Source organism: Oncorhynchus keta, chromosome 28 (assembly GCF_023373465.1).
Source record: "Oncorhynchus keta strain PuntledgeMale-10-30-2019 chromosome 28, Oket_V2, whole genome shotgun sequence".
Classification (NCBI taxonomy): Eukaryota; Metazoa; Chordata; class Actinopteri; order Salmoniformes; family Salmonidae; genus Oncorhynchus; species Oncorhynchus keta.
This window is the reverse complement of record NC_068448.1, coordinates 13,430,682-13,446,321: the sequence shown is the minus strand read 5'-3', so window position 1 is coordinate 13,446,321 and position 15,640 is coordinate 13,430,682. Positions and strand designations below refer to the sequence as shown.

Sequence of the window (15,640 nt, the reverse complement as noted above, 5' to 3'; positions counted from 1 at the left end):
GAGCAGGCGTGTCCAAACTTTGGACTGGTACTGCATTCAGAAAGTATTCAGACCCCTTGACTTTTTCCACATTTTGTTACAATACAGCCCTATTCTAAAATCGATTACATCGGTTTTTGTCCCCTTTATCAATCTACACACAATACCCCATAATGACAGTGAAAACAGGTTTTTAGAATTTTTTGCCAATTTATTCAAAATAAAAAAACAGATGCCTTGTTTACGTAAGTATTCAGACCTTTTGCTGTGAGACTCGAAATTGAGCTCAGGTGCATCCTGTTTCCATTGATCATCCTTGAGATGTTTTTACAACTTGATTAGAGTCCACCTGTGGTAAATTCTATTGATTGGATATGATTTGGAAAGGCACACGCTTGTCTGTAGGGTCCCACAGTCGACCGTTCATGTCAGAGCAAAAGCCATGAGGTAGAAGGAATTGTCCATAGCGCTCAGAGACATGATTATGTCGAGGCACAGATCTGGGGAATTGTACCAAAACATTTCTGCAGCATTGAAGGTCCCCAAAAACGCAGTGGCCTCCATTTATCTTAAATGGTAGAAAGTTGAAAACATCAAGACTCTTCCTAGAGCTGGCCACCCGGCCAAACTGAGCAATCAGGGGAGAAGGGCTATGGCGAGTGGAGTGACCAAGAACCCAAGGGTTACTCAGAGAGAGCTCCATATTTCCTCTGTGGAGATGGGAGAACCTTCCAGAAGGACAACCACCTCTGCAGCACTCCACCAATCAGGACTTTATGATAGAGTGGCCAGATGGAAGCCACTACTCAGTAAAAGGCACATGACAGCCCGCTTGGAGTTTTCCAAAAGGCACCTAAAGGACTCTCAGACCATGAGAAACAAGATTCTCTGATGAAACCAAAGAACTCTTTGGCCTAAATGCCAAGCGTCACGTCTGGAGGAAACCTGGCACCATCCCTACGGTGAAGCATGGGGGTGGCAGAATCATACTGTGGGGATGTTTTTCATCGGCAGGGACAGGGAGACTAGTCAGGATTGAGGGAAAGATGAACGGAGCAAAGTATAGTACAGAGATCCTTGATGAAAACCTGCTCCAGAACGCTCAGGACCTCAGACTGGGGTGAAGAATTATCTTCCAACAGGACAACGACCCTAAGCAAACAGCCAAGACAACACAGGAGTGGCTTCAGAACAAGTCTCTAAATGTCCTTGAGTGGCCCAGCCAGAACCCGGGACTTGAACCCAACCTGAAAATAGCTGTGCAGCGACGATCCCCATCCAACCTGACAGAGCTTGAGAGGATCTGCAGAGAAGAATGGGAGAAACTCCCCAAATACAGGTGTGCCAAGTTTGTAGCGTCATACCCAAGAAGACTTGAGGCTGTCATCTCTGCCAAAGGTGCTTCAACAAAGTACTTGTGTAAATGTGATATCAGTTTTTTTATTTGTTATACATTTTGGGGGAAAAAAACACAAAAAACAGTTTTTGCTTTGTCATTAGGGGGTATTGTGATGTCATTAGGGGGTATTGTGATGTCATTAGGGGGTATTGTGTGTAGATGGATGAGGAACAAAAACAATTTAATCAATTTTAGAATAAGGCTGTAACGTATCAAAATGTGGAAAAAGTCAAGGAGGGGTCTGAATACTTTCCGAATGCACTGTAGTGCACTACTTTAACTAGATCTCTATGGGCCCAGGTCAAATAATAGTGCACTGTCTAGTGGTTAGAGCATTAGACCAGTAACCGAAAGGTTGCTGGATCGAATCCCTGAGCTGACGAGGTACAAATGTGCCATTCTGCCCCTGAGCAAGGCAGTTAACCCACTGTTCCCCGGGTGCTGAAGACGTGGATGTCGATTAAGGCAGCCCTCCGTACCGCTCTGATTCAGAGTTTTAAATGCAGAAGACACATTTCAGCTGAACGCATTCAGTTGTACAACTGACTAGGTCCCCCCTTTCCCTAGAGAATCGTGTCCCATTTAGGATATAGCCTTTATTTACATGTTATCTTAATATCTCTTTTCATCTGTTATCCCGTGTTTTACCTTCGTTCTGCCTGTAATGTCATATTCCCTGGAAAATAGCAGCTAGACTTTAATCTGGTTTAAAGGCTTTGTAAATGAGGCACATAGTGTGGGTGTGTCTTTAATTTCCAATGGCACTTTCACACAAGATGCTCCAGTGTGTAGTTGAGCGTGTGGTTTATAGTCTTTCTGCTCTAGTGAGTGAATGGTGTGAGTAGTGTCTTGCTCTAGTCTAGTAAATGAAGGGTGTGAGTAGTGTCTTGCTCTAGTCTAGTGACTGAATGGTGTGAGTAGTGTCTTGCTCTAGTCTAGTAAATGAAGGGTGTGAGTAGTGTCTTGCTCTAGTCTAGTGACTGAATGGTGTGAGTAGTGTCTTGCTCTAGTCTAGTAAATGAAGGGTGTGAGTAGTGTCTTGCTCTAGTCTAGTAAATGAAGGGTGTGAGTAGTGTCTTGCTCTAGTCTAGTGACTGAATGGTGTGAGTAGTGTCTTGCTCTAGTCTAGTGAATGAAGGGGGTGAGTTGTGGCTTGCTCTAGTCTAGTGACTGAATGGTGTGAGTAGTGTCTTGTTCTAGTCTAGTGAATGAAGGGTGTGAGTAGTGTCTTGCTCTAGTCTAGTGAGTGAATGGTGTGAGTTGTGTCTTGCGCTAGTCTAGTGAATGAAGGGTGTGAGTTGTGGCATGCTCTAGTCTAGTGGCAGTGAGGACCTGAGGCAAAATAACAGGTGGTTTAGCATTTAGCTAGTTAAACACTGTGGAGCATCGAGCTAGCCTAACACTGTGGAGCATCTAGCTAGCGTAAAATTGTGGAGCATCTATCTAGAGTAACACTGTGGAGCATCTAGCTAGCGTAAAACTGTGGAGCATCTATCTATTGTAACACTGTGGAGCATCTAGCTAGCCTAACACTGTGGAGCATATAGCTAGCGTAAAACTGTGGAGCATCTTGCTAGTGTCAGGCTAAAAACTAAAGACACACACACTGGGTGCCTCATTTACTAAGCCTTTAAACAGGTATAGCATACAGTGCTGTTCACTAGCTGGTGTAAATATCACCTCTCTTCCCAGTGAGCTCTCCTGGCTGGCAGATTGAGAGCACACAGCCCACCTTCCTTAACACAATGACATCTCTACAGTTTACACACACACACACACACACACACACACACACACACACACACACACACACACACACACACACACACACACACACACACACACACACACACACACACACACACACACACACACACACACACACACCATACCATGAAAAAGACCAACACCATTGGCATTACATAAAACTTAATAGTGCACAGCAAGAAATACATGTAAACATGAAAATAAACCCTGCAAATGATGCAACCCTGCCCCGTCTCTCTGGTTCACTAACACATTGATCTATATGTCATATAAACTGTGCATATCATGTTTATCTTTCCCTCCCTCCATCCCTTCTTCCTCTCTTCTGTCGTTGCTGCCTTCTCCCTGTGAACTTGTCTTTCTCGCTCATTCTTCTCTTGATCCCTCCTCTCTTTTTTTCTCTCTGTCTCTTCAGACAATTTATCTACCAGCATATATATTACAGGATCGTGAGTGCATTGCTTTTCAAATGGGAGCCCACCCTTCCTTTCCCTTTCCCTCCCTTCCTCTCTCATCCTCCCCTCCCCTCTTTCTTTCTCCCCTCCCTCTTTCTCTCCCCTCTCTCTTTTTAACCTCTTTTTCTCTCTCCCATCTCCCTCTCTCTGACCACACTCCCTCCCTCCCTCTCTATTGCTCCCCCCTCCCTCTGTCTCTCTCACCTCTCTCTCTTAACTCTCTCTTTATCTGCCCCCCCATCTCCCTGCTCTCTCTTAAATCACCCTCTTCAGCCATCCCTCTGTTAGAACAGCTCAATTAATCTCCAGCTGGCTTCAGCGAGGAGGAGGAGATTACATTCTGCTACGGCATAGAGGACCCAGGGTAATCACACACTGTACTGTACAGCGATGTGTGTGTGTGTGTGTAGTGTAGCTATATGAAAGACAGTAAGAAATAACAACTATCTGTCTGGCTCTAGGAGCAGCAGATCTAGAACATTCAAAGTTAGGATTGTGACCCCTACTGGGGTCAAGGGGGAACTGCATTGGGGTCGCCAATAAAAAAAACAAGAGTAATTACAATCTGTACTATTGTGTGGGAAAATATACAAACGTTTTTGAGAAAGATAATTTGAAAAATACAATTTTGAGTAAATGTATTTAAAAAATAACAATAATGATAAGAGATGAAAATGCAATGAATTGAAGGTTATTTATTGATGTGAAATGTACCTATTTTAAATGTCTGTCGTTAGATTTGTGGTGGAGAGGAGTCGCAACAATTTTTTTGGGGAAAGAAACTTCCCCATAAATTCTGGCAAAATAATTTTTATTTATTTAACTCCAAATTGAATTTCCTGCAATTCTACACATTTTGACATGAGGAGTAGAGAAAACGTTGCAGTTTTAAAGCAAGTTTTCTGCCAATTCTACACAAGGGGCGGAGAGAAAATAATAACAATATTATAAAACATTTAATGCAATTCGACTTATTTTTCCATGGGGCAGAGATAATTGTTTTGCTGTTTTACAGCTAATTTCTTGACATCAGCAGACCTGTCTCCCACACAGCGCCATACACGTGGTCTGCGGTTGTGAGGCCAGTTGGACGTACTGCCAAATTCCCTAAAACGACGTTGGAGGCGGCTTATGGTAGATAAATTAACAAAATCTCTGGCAACAGCTTGTGACATTTATGGCATTGTGTTGTGTGACAAAACTGCATATTTTAGAGTGGCCTTTTATTTCCCCAGCACAAAGTGCACCTGTGTAATGATCATGATACACCTGTCAGGTGGATTACTTATCTTGGCAAAGGACAAATGCTCACTAACAGAGATGTAAATAAATCTGTGTACAACATTTGGGAAAAATACGCTTTTTGTGCGTGTAGAACATTTCTGGGAATGTTTTATTTCAGCTCATGGGACCAACACTTTACATGTTGCGTTTATATTTTTGTTCATTTTATTATGGGCTGCCTGTTCTGTGTTCTGTGTTCTAGAAACAGAATATAATGTTTTGCATTCTAGAATACCAGGACACTCTACATTATTAACCTCTCATTTGCCTAATGGATTAATGTAGATTTGCAAGCTCGTTGCCATGTTTGGCACATTGCCTGGTGTTTGCATCCGTTCACAGGCACACCTATACAGTCTGTTGGGAGAGCTGCCTGACTGACTGCCACACCCATCTTTTCCCTCTCTCTCTCTCTCTCTTCTGTTGAAAGCATCTCTCTTTTTCTCTTTCTACATCATTCTTTCTTTACCTCTCTCTCTTCTTCCCTCTACCACTTCACTCTCTCTCCCTCCCCTCCCACCTGTTTCTCTCCCCTTTTCTCTCATTCTCCTTACACCCCTTGCTCGGTCTCTTCTTCTCCTGCCTCCCTCTCTGTCCCATCAGACAGTACTGTAGTTAAAGTAGCTAGAGGGAGGAACACAGGAGCACCTCAGAGGAGCACCGCCCCAGATAAATGCCTTCGGTTCCAGAGCGAGAGAGAGAAAGAAGAGAGAGAGAGATACACTGCAGTAGGATAGCCAGGACAGGAAATCCTGTATTCACAACGTTGAGTGCTGATCAATCAGGTCCTCTCTATCCATATGATCTTATTTAGTATGATCTAAAGGACAAAACTGATCCTAGATCAGGATAATGTTATTTCTCTCAGATTAGACCTCCTTCCTTCAGACCACTAGCCTGATCCCAGATCTGTTTGTGCTGGCCCATATGAACACAAACAGACCTGGGACCAGCAGGTTACCAGACCTGTGAATATATCATTACAGCACAGTGCAATCAGAGCCTTCCTTAACAACATTAAACCCATGAGTTGAAGGAGGGGAGTACAACAGGGAGAATAGTGGAAAATACTATATAAAGTAGCAGAGTAGAAAGAGATAAGCTGAAAATAAGCCGAGTTAACTGGAAGATTGGTCAAAATGATAAAGGCATGGTCTAAAGGGCAGGACATAGGTGAACAGAACTGTGTTAAAATGCCTCACATATTGTAGCAATAATAATATATTGTATTTTGTACAAAATATTTGTTTTATGTGACCATTTTTTTTTGAAAACATTGTAAGTGAGCAAAATAACCCCACACTCATTTTCAATGTATTTTTTTTAATGTGTCAACACTTATTTAAAACTTGTATGATCACACACAGTCATAAAATGCAAAGTCAAATCTCTATTTATGCAGATTAGTAAAACACCAGCCGATAATATAATTTCCTCCAAAGTTCCACAACAGCATTGCATTCAATATTAATACCAACCAGTCAGACCCTGTTGCATGCTACACACTGTCTGACTGTGTGCCCAGCAAAACCTACTGAAGACATACCATCATATTATTTCTCTGTGTAACATCCATTCAAACTATTCAACAAGATGTCTGCTTCAATATGCTGTCATTTTCACAATTACAAATCATCATTTTCAAATGAATTAAACGTAAACTAGGAAGGTGATACTACAGTACAAAACTTACAAACACTTCTAGCACAACATTGAGAGAAATGACAATAAGCACATTTGCCCATTTTAACAATATTCTCAACAGAAATCTTGAAATATAAATACTTTTGACAGTTGTATCCAATGACATCACCACTAATATTATTCTCCACTCACTACAAATACATTCACGACACATTAAATTACTCTTCTAGAAATCTAACCATCTTTCCACAGCCATCACAGACAGGCTAGGAAGGGGATTGTGATGGTGTGAGTGGAACTGCAGATGTGACCAAGGTGTGGTGAAGCTATAAACCTCCAGCCAGACAGCATTCTAATTCATCTCTCTCTCTCTCTCTCTCTCTCTCTCTCTCTCTCTCTCTCTCTCTCTTCTTCTTCTCTTACCTCCACAGGTTTAAAAGATGGCCTCAGGGATGTTGATTCTCCTTTTCCTCTGTCCTCCTTGTTTTCTTCCTCTCGGTCTCTCTCTCTTCCCCTCTCTCTATCAAATTGATTGTGCCCTCTCCTCTCTCTCTGTGCTGATGCTGCAGTGATACAAAAACACACCCTCTCTCCCTCTCTCTCTCTCTGCCTCCCTCGCTCTCATTGGCTTCCTGCTAGAGGTGACATCGCCTTTCTTCTGCTCTGCCTCTCCACTCATCCCTCCCTCTTCCCCTGCCTCGCTCTCTAACTCAGCTCGCACTCTCTGCGAATTCTGACCATTTCTTTATTGTCTTCTTCCCCCATCCCTCCCTTTCCTCTCTCAATTCCCTCAGTTCACCCCATCCCCTCCCTCCTCCTCCCCTCCATCTTCTCTCTAGCTGGATTAGTTTTGCCAGGTTTCAGTAGCCAGATAGCAGTTCTCTCTCCTCTTTCTATATGCATTGATGCAGATCAGCTCTAGCAGACATAACAATAGACTTATTAGCATGGTGGTATAGCCTACGACCCGACGCTGTGCTCTACATCTCACTCTCTCTGCTGTCTGTCTGCATCCCAAATGGCACCCTAGTTCCTATATAGTCCATTAAACAGGGAATAAGGTGCCATTTGGGATGCATCCCACATCTTTCCTTGTCTCTTCTTCACCATGCTCTGTCTAATAGCCCTATACAGGTGCTTTAATGGCTTGGCTAAAATACCCTTTATATTAATAACGTCTACCATGGTCGACCGAGCCCATCTCTGGCTTCTGTAGCTACTAAGACATATTTTGCAGACACACACACACACTATCTAGTGGGTTTTCAATTAATAATAGCCCAATCTAAGGGAAATGTCAGCGTCTGAAAGCATTGTTGTGTTATGTAATACAATAATACGTGTTGTGAATTCATGTCGTCTGTGACCTGGGAGGGGCGTCTGAGGGGCAGAGCCTGGTGATTTTGAGACTTGCTGATTGGGGGATAATGAGGAAGTGTCTTAGTAACCTGTAGGCAGCCTCCCTGTGTTGTGACATGATAACAGCCAGGCACTTGGGTGATAACAGTGATACAACACTTTGGAAATATGATACTCAATGTCTTGGGTGGTCTACCCTGACCTGAATTTTCACCGACCCTAAAAAGTGCAAAGAGAGAACAAGCGAGTTGTCTGTATGCTCTGATAAGGGTCTTTGTGACAAAAGCTTGGCAATGAAATCTGCATTAATCTAAGTGGGACTCATTTCTATAGTTTATTCTCTCATCTTTCTGCTCCTGTCAGGTGATAACAGTGAGACAACACTGTCTATCCTGGGGTGGTCTGGGTCTAGACTGACTGAGGGCTGTACAGAACTGGCCTTTCACTGATCCTAAAACTAAATAGAGAGATAGAACGAGATAGAGCAAGAGATAGAGGAGAGGAAGAGATAGAGGAAGAGGAGAGGGTTGGTCAGGATTGATCAGGACTGTACACAACTGTATTTTCTACTGATCGTCATGCTTATCTTTTCTCATGTTTTTGTGACTTTTGCGGAAGCATTGTCTACTCCCCTACTTGTTTTCATCCATCCAGAAAAATGTGAAGAGAGAGTAGAGACAGAAAGTAGAGAGAGAGAGAATGAGAGTGAAAGAGAAAGAGAAAGAGACAGAGAGAGAGAGAGAAAGAGAGAGAGAGAGAGAAATAGATCCACATAACCACACAGAGTTTAAAGTTGAGGATGACTGGCATTATAGCGGTATTACCCCAGTCCCATTGAGCTCCATGTCTTTCCACTTTGCCACTGGTGCCACTGGTGCCAGTCCAACTGCCAATGTACCCAGTCCCACAGAATGTGGCTGACAAAGGAGGAAGCATAGGAACCTTGGGCATGGCGGCATAGATGATTGATTACACTAAGACCAGATGAGGTACAACCCAACCCGAGGGCGTACACAGTCAGAGTTCAGATATAGCATCGGTTTTCATCAGCCCTCCTACTCTGTGACCGTTTGTGAATACAGGTCTCTGAGGCTACAGATAACAACTTGGACTAGAGCTGACGGTGAAACCAGTGTTATCATAATAGGTTTTTAACCACAAGGATCTTTTCTGGTCAAAATCACCAGGGTTTGAGAGATACTGTAGCATTTCAAGAAGGAATGGGGTTGGCACTGGGGATACTGAAGGTGACGGAGTAGCTCTGATCAGCATCAATGTGAAACTTCAGGGAGCAGAGCAGTGCAGCAGGAGATCATTGAAGTCCATTCACAACCACAGTCATTTAATCTGAACAGTCTCATTTAAGAACCTGTTGTAGCAATACAGTAGTATTTCATAATGTAACATTAGTCGTGTTTAGAGAGGAAGCCCAGTGGGTCGTTCAGAGTGGGGAGATGTAGGAAGTCAAGCTCAGACAGATCAATATGGAACACATCTCTCGTCTCTCTTCTAGATCTGCTTGACTTATACACAGAATACTCATCTCCTTCATACTGGATCTACAGTATATGGACCTAAATCTAACCAGGAAAGACTCGAGGTCCATTTCCAGCATGACTTAACCAATAGAAGAGTAAGACAGCTAATAAACAAATCACCAGGAGGAATACATTTTCCTTTTATCAAGCTGTAGCCTACTTTCACTTTTGTTATCTTATCTACATAGTTGCTCACACTACCTGTCAATTAATGTCTCACATTCTCTCATACTCTTTACCAAGGTACATTTATCATGTCTTAATCCACGTCAGACCATCTTTACTTGTCCTCATAAACCCCCTCTCTCCTCCTCCCTTTTCCTCCCTCTCGTCCTCCCTCTCTTTTCCTCAGTTTACAGGAAGGGTGAGTCAGCTGGCAGAAGAAGGGATATGTGGATGGAATGAAATATGAGAAGGGAGGAGCGTAGGGAGGGAGGGAGGGAGCGAGGGAGGGAGGGAGCGAGGGAGACGGAGAGAGGGAGAGAGGGAGAGAAGGAAAGAGGGAGACAGAGGGAGACAGAGAGGGAGACAGAGAGGGAGACAGGGAGGGAGACAGGGAGGGAGGGAGGGAGGGAGGGAGGGAGGGAGGGAGGGAGGGAGGGAGGGAGGGAGGGAGGGAGGGAGGGAGGGAGGGAGGGAGGGAGGGAGGGAGGGAGGGAGGGAGGGAGGGAAGGAAGGAAAGAGGGAGACAGAGGGAGACAGAGAGGGAGGGAGGGAGGGAGGGAGGGAGGGAGGGAGACAGGGAGGGAGGGAGGGAGACGGAGGGAGGGAGGGAGGGAGAGAAGGAAAGAGGGAGAGGGAGGGAGGGAGGGAGGGAGGGAGGGAGGGAGAGAAGGAAAGAGGGAGACAGAGGGAGACAGAGAGGGAGGGGGAGGGAGGGAGGGAGGGAGGGAGGGAGGGAGGGAGGGAGGGAGGGAGGGAGGGAGGGAGGGAGGGAGGGAGGGAGGGAGGGAGGGAGGGAGGGAGGGAGACGGAGGGAGGGAGGGAGAGAAGGAAAGAGGGAGACAGAGGGAGGGAGGGAGGGAGACAGAGGGAGGGAGGGAGGGAGGGAGGGAGGGAGGGAGGGAGGGAGGGAGGGAGGGAGGGAGGGAGGGAGGGAGGGAGGGAGGGAGGGAGGGAGGGAGGGAGGGAGGGAGGGAGGGAGTATGAATAAACAACGTTAAGACCAGGGTTGCGGCAAAAGGGGATGCTGTCAGCAGGAAAGACAGAAAGAGAGTGAGAAAGTAAGACAGAAAAGAGAGAAAGAAAGAGAGAAAGCGAGACAAAGAGAGAGAGAATGTCATTAGCCTAAAGAGCAAATAAGACCATCAGGAGTATTGAGTGAACAGACACACAAATATGGAGAGACCGGGAGAGAGAGAGAGAGACGGGGAGAGAGAAAGAGAGAGGGAGAGAGAAAGAGAGAGAAAGAGAAAGAAAGGGAGAGAGGGAGAGAGGAAGGCACAACTACGAAAAACAGGTCACAACTCCTGCATCTCTGTCGCACGCTGGGTATGTACATAGTCAATGGTAGGCTTCGAGTGGACTCCTATGGTAGGTACAAAACGGTGTCGACAGTGAGGGCCACCTCGCTTCTAGTCCTTAGGAAACTTTGCAGTGTTTTGTTTTTTATATGTATTATTTCTTACATTGTTAGCCCAGAAAATCTTAAGTGTTATTACATACAGCCGGGAAGGACTATTGGACATCAGAGCGACGTCAACTTACCAGCACTACGACCAGGAATACGACTTTCCCGAAGTGGATCCTTTGTCCGAACCAACCAGGGCGTTTGAACTGATTCCAGAGGCTGACCCAAAACAACGTCACCGCAGAAGAGGAAGACGGAGAGGCATTCTGGTCAGACTTTGGAAGCTTGCACACCACCCACCGCTTCCGAGTATATTACTCGCTAATGTCCAGTCTCTAGATAACAAGGTAGACGAAATTAGGGCAAGGTTTGCTTTCCAGAGAGACATCGGAGAATTGTAACATACTCTGTTTCACAGAAACATGGCTCTCTCGGGATATGCTGTCGGTACAGCCACCGGGATTCTTTGTGTGTCGCACCGACAGAAATAAACATCTCTTCGTGAAGAAAAAGAAGGGGGTGAATGTTTCTTGATTAACGACTCATGAGCTGTGTTCGAATACCCATACTAACATACTGTATACTACATACTTCACAAATATGACTAGTTAGACATTTTACTACTTTGGGTGTGTTCTTAAATTCAATGTGATGTGCTAGAGTGCACTCGTAAATTCAGAGCTTTGTCAGATTGTCCGTTTGTAATTTCAGAGCATTTCACTCTCGGAGCGCACACTGGACGCTCGGGCCGAGGACTAGGGTTGATTTTAGCGTTCTGACCTTACAATGGCAGTCAAGCACCCAAGCTAATGTTGGCTAGCTACTTCCGGACACAAATAAGACCACTCTGACCATTTTACTCACCCAAGCAGAGCTGATTAGGTAGTTTTCATGTTATCCAGAGCGTTGGTGACTGTAACTGTGCTGCTGACAACAAATTAATTACGCTTTTTTGCCACCTTTTACTGACACTAGCCATTTTCAACTGGTGTTGAGTACTCGTAAATTCATTATTCTGCGCTCTGGTACTGTACACTCGAACTAGAGTGCTCTGAAATCTGAGTAAATAGCCAGAGCGAATTTACGAAAGCTCCCGAAAGTCCATTGAGAATGTCCATATACCATTTAGCTAAGCCAAGAACGACGGGAATAATCAAGTCAATAAACGTTGGGTAGTAGATAGCCTACAGTTTATATACTGGCAAGTTTGATGTATAAGTAGCAAACTAACATTAGCTAACATACCGGTACATACTGCTGTAATGAAATGCTATGTGGTTTGTAAGGACAGCATAGTTAACAAATTGTCAGCCAACATAACGTGTAAGGCAACTTATTTGAAAAGTCATTACTTTATTACATAGCTCAACATTTTCTTAACATTTGTCATAATTAGATAAAGCAATGGATTTGTATCCGCTTTCGTTGTACTTCGGCTGCATATTTTCTGCCATTTTCTTCAAATCTGAAAACGATGTGAAGCCATGTCCATTTCCTGAAGAATTGCATTATGGTCCCTAAAGTACAGAAATAGTATCCTCTGCGTGTATATTTCATATTTTGGCAAATTTAGTACGACATCCGGGAACTTTTGGCATACTAACTATATCCATACTATGACTAATAAGCATTCTATATACTTACAGTTGAAGTCGGAAGTTTAAAACACCTTAGCCAAATACATTTAAACTCAGTTTTTCACAATTCTTGACATTTAATCCTAGTAAGAATTCCCTGTCTTAGGTCAGTTAGGATAGCCACTTTATGTTTAGAATGTGAAATGTCAGAATAATAATAGAGAGCATGATTTCTTTCATCTTTAATTTCATTCATCACATTCCCAGTGAGGTTTACATACACTCAATTAGTATTTGGTATCATTGCCTTTAAATTGTTTAACTTGGGTCAAACATTTTGGGTAGCCTTCCACAAGCTTCCCACAATAAGTTAGGTGACTTTTGGCCCATTCCTTCTGACAAAGCTGGTGTAACTGAGTCAGGTTTGTAGGCCTCCTTGCTCGCACGCTTTTTCAGTTCTGCCCACAAATGTTCTATAGGACTTTGTGATGGTCAATCCAATACCTTGACTTTGTTGTCCTTAAGCCATTTTGCCACAACTTTGGAAGTATGCTTGGGGTCATTGTCCATTTGGAAGACCCATTTGCGACCAAGCTTTAACTTCCTGACTGATGTCTTGAGATGTTGCTTCAATATATCCATATATATCCCCTCCTCATGATGCCATCTATTTTGTGAAGTGCACCAGTCCATCCTGCAGCAAAGCACCCCCACAACATGATGCTGCCACCACCGTGCTTCACGGTTGGGATGGTGTTCTTCGGCTTGCAAGCCTCCCCCTTTTTCCTCCAAACATAACGATGACCATTATGGCCAAACAGTTCTATTTTTGTTTCATCAGACCAGAGGACATTTCTCCAAAAAGTATGATCTTTGTCCCTATGTGCAGTTGTAAACCGTAGTCTGGCTTTTTTATGGCAGTTTTGGAGCAGTGGCTTCTTCCTTGCTGAGCGGCCTTTCAGGTTATGTTGATATAGGACTCGTTTTACTGTGGATATAGATACTTTTGTACCTGTTTCCTCCAACATCTTCACAAGGTCCTTTGCTGTTATTCTGGGATTGATTTTCACTTTTTGCCCCAAAGTACGTTCATCTCCAGGAGACAGAACGCGTCTCCTTCCTGAGCAGTATGACGGCTGCGTGGTTCCATGGTGTTTATACTTGCGTACTATTGTTTGTACAGATGAACGTGGTACCTTCAGGCGTTTGGAAATTACTCCCAAGGATGAACCAGACTTGTGGAGGTCTGCAATTTTTTTTCTAAGGTCTTGGCTGATTTATTTAGATTTTCCCATGATGTCAAGCAAAGAGGCACTGAGTTTGAAGGTAGCCCTTGAAATACATCCACGGGTACACCTCCAACTGACTCAAATGATGTCAATTATCCTATCAGAAGCTTCTAAAGCCATGACATAATTTTCTGGAATTCTCTAAGCTTTTTAAAGGCACAGTCAACTTAGTGTATGTAAACGTCTGTCCCACTGGAATTGTGATACAGTGAATTATAAGTGAAATAATCTGTCTGTAAACAATTGTTGGAAAAATGACTTGTGTCATCCACAAAGTAGATGTTCTAACCAACTTTGTGGAGTGGTTTAAAAACGAGTTTTAATGACTCCAACCTAAGTGTATGTAAACTTCCAACTTCAACTGTAATTCACGTCACAAATAGTACGGTTAAAGTGGTTAGTATGAGTATTCGAACACAGCTCTGGTGTAATTGTAAGAACATACAGGAACTCAAGTCCTTTTGTTCACCTGACCTAGAATTCCTCACAATCAAATACCGGGCCGAGAATTCTCGTCGGTTATTGTCACAAGCTCAAGCTGATACCACGACGGCCCTCAAGGAACTTCACTGGACTTTATGCAAACTGGAAACCATATATCCTGAGGCTGCATTTATTTTAGCTGGGGATTTTAACAAAGCAAATTTGAGAACAAGGCTACCTAAATTCTATCAGCATATTGATTCTAGCACTCGTGCTGGCAAAACACTGGATCACTGCTACTCTAACTTCCGTGATGCATACAAGGCCCTCCCCCGCCCTCCTTTCAGCAAATCTGACCACGACTCCATTTTGCCCGTTCCTTCCTATAGGTAGAAACTCAAACAGGATGTTCCTGTGATAAGGACTGTTCAACACTGGTCTGGCCAATTGGAATCCACTACTTGAAGATTGTTTTGACCTTCTCCATGGCTGACTTGAGGAAGACATTTAAATGTGTTAAGCCTTGCAAGGCTGCCGGCCCAGACAGTATCACTAGCAGCGTCCTCAGAACATGCGCAGACCAGCTGGCTGGTGTGTTCACGGATATATTCAATCTCTCCCTATCGCAGTCTGCTGTCCCCACATGCTTCAAGATGGCCACCATTGTTCCTGTACCCAAGAAGCAAAGGTAAATGAGCTAAATGGTAAATCGCCCCGTAGCACTCACTTTCATAGCAAGGTCTACACTTGTTTGTTTTTTGGAATTTTTTAAGGTCTACACTTGTATTCAGCGCATGTGACAAATAAAGTTTGATTATATTTTTCTATCATCGTGAAGTGCTTTGAGAGACAAGTCAAGGATTATATCACCTCCACCTTACCTGTCACCCTAGACCCACTTCAATTTGCGTACCACCCCAATAGGTCCACAGATGATACAATCGCCATCACACTGCACACTGCCCTATCCCATCTGGACAAGAAGATTACCTATGTAAGAATGCTGTTCATTGACTACAGCTCAGCATTCAACACCATAGTACCCTCCAAGCTCATCATTAAGCTTGAGACCCTGGGTCTCAACCCCGACCTGTGCAATTAGGTCCTGGACATCCTGATGTGCTGCCCCGAGGTGGTGAAGGTAGGAAACAACATCTCCACTTTGCTGATCCTCAACACTGGGGCCCCAGAGAAATGACAATCCATCATTACTTTACTGGTTGCCTGTTTTCGTGAGTGTAACTTTTGTAAGTGTTTACTGAACATTTTTTATTTAACTTTTGTTTATTATTTATTTCACTTGCATTAGAAATGTAAACATATGTTTCCCATGCCAATAAAGCCCTTGAATTGAAT

At 43.8% G+C, this 15,640-nt stretch overlaps 1 protein-coding gene across 1 annotated transcript in view; it reads right to left on the bottom strand.

Annotated features, from left to right (window-relative positions):
• Positions 1 to 7,154, bottom strand: part of LOC118360508 (neural cell adhesion molecule L1-like) — a 165,364-nt gene extending 158,210 nt beyond the window's left edge. The window contains 1 exon segment of the mRNA XM_052484931.1: positions 6,952 to 7,154. The gene's annotated coding sequence lies outside the window, so the exon portion shown is untranslated.
• Positions 7,155 to 15,640: the final 8,486 nt, after the last annotated feature.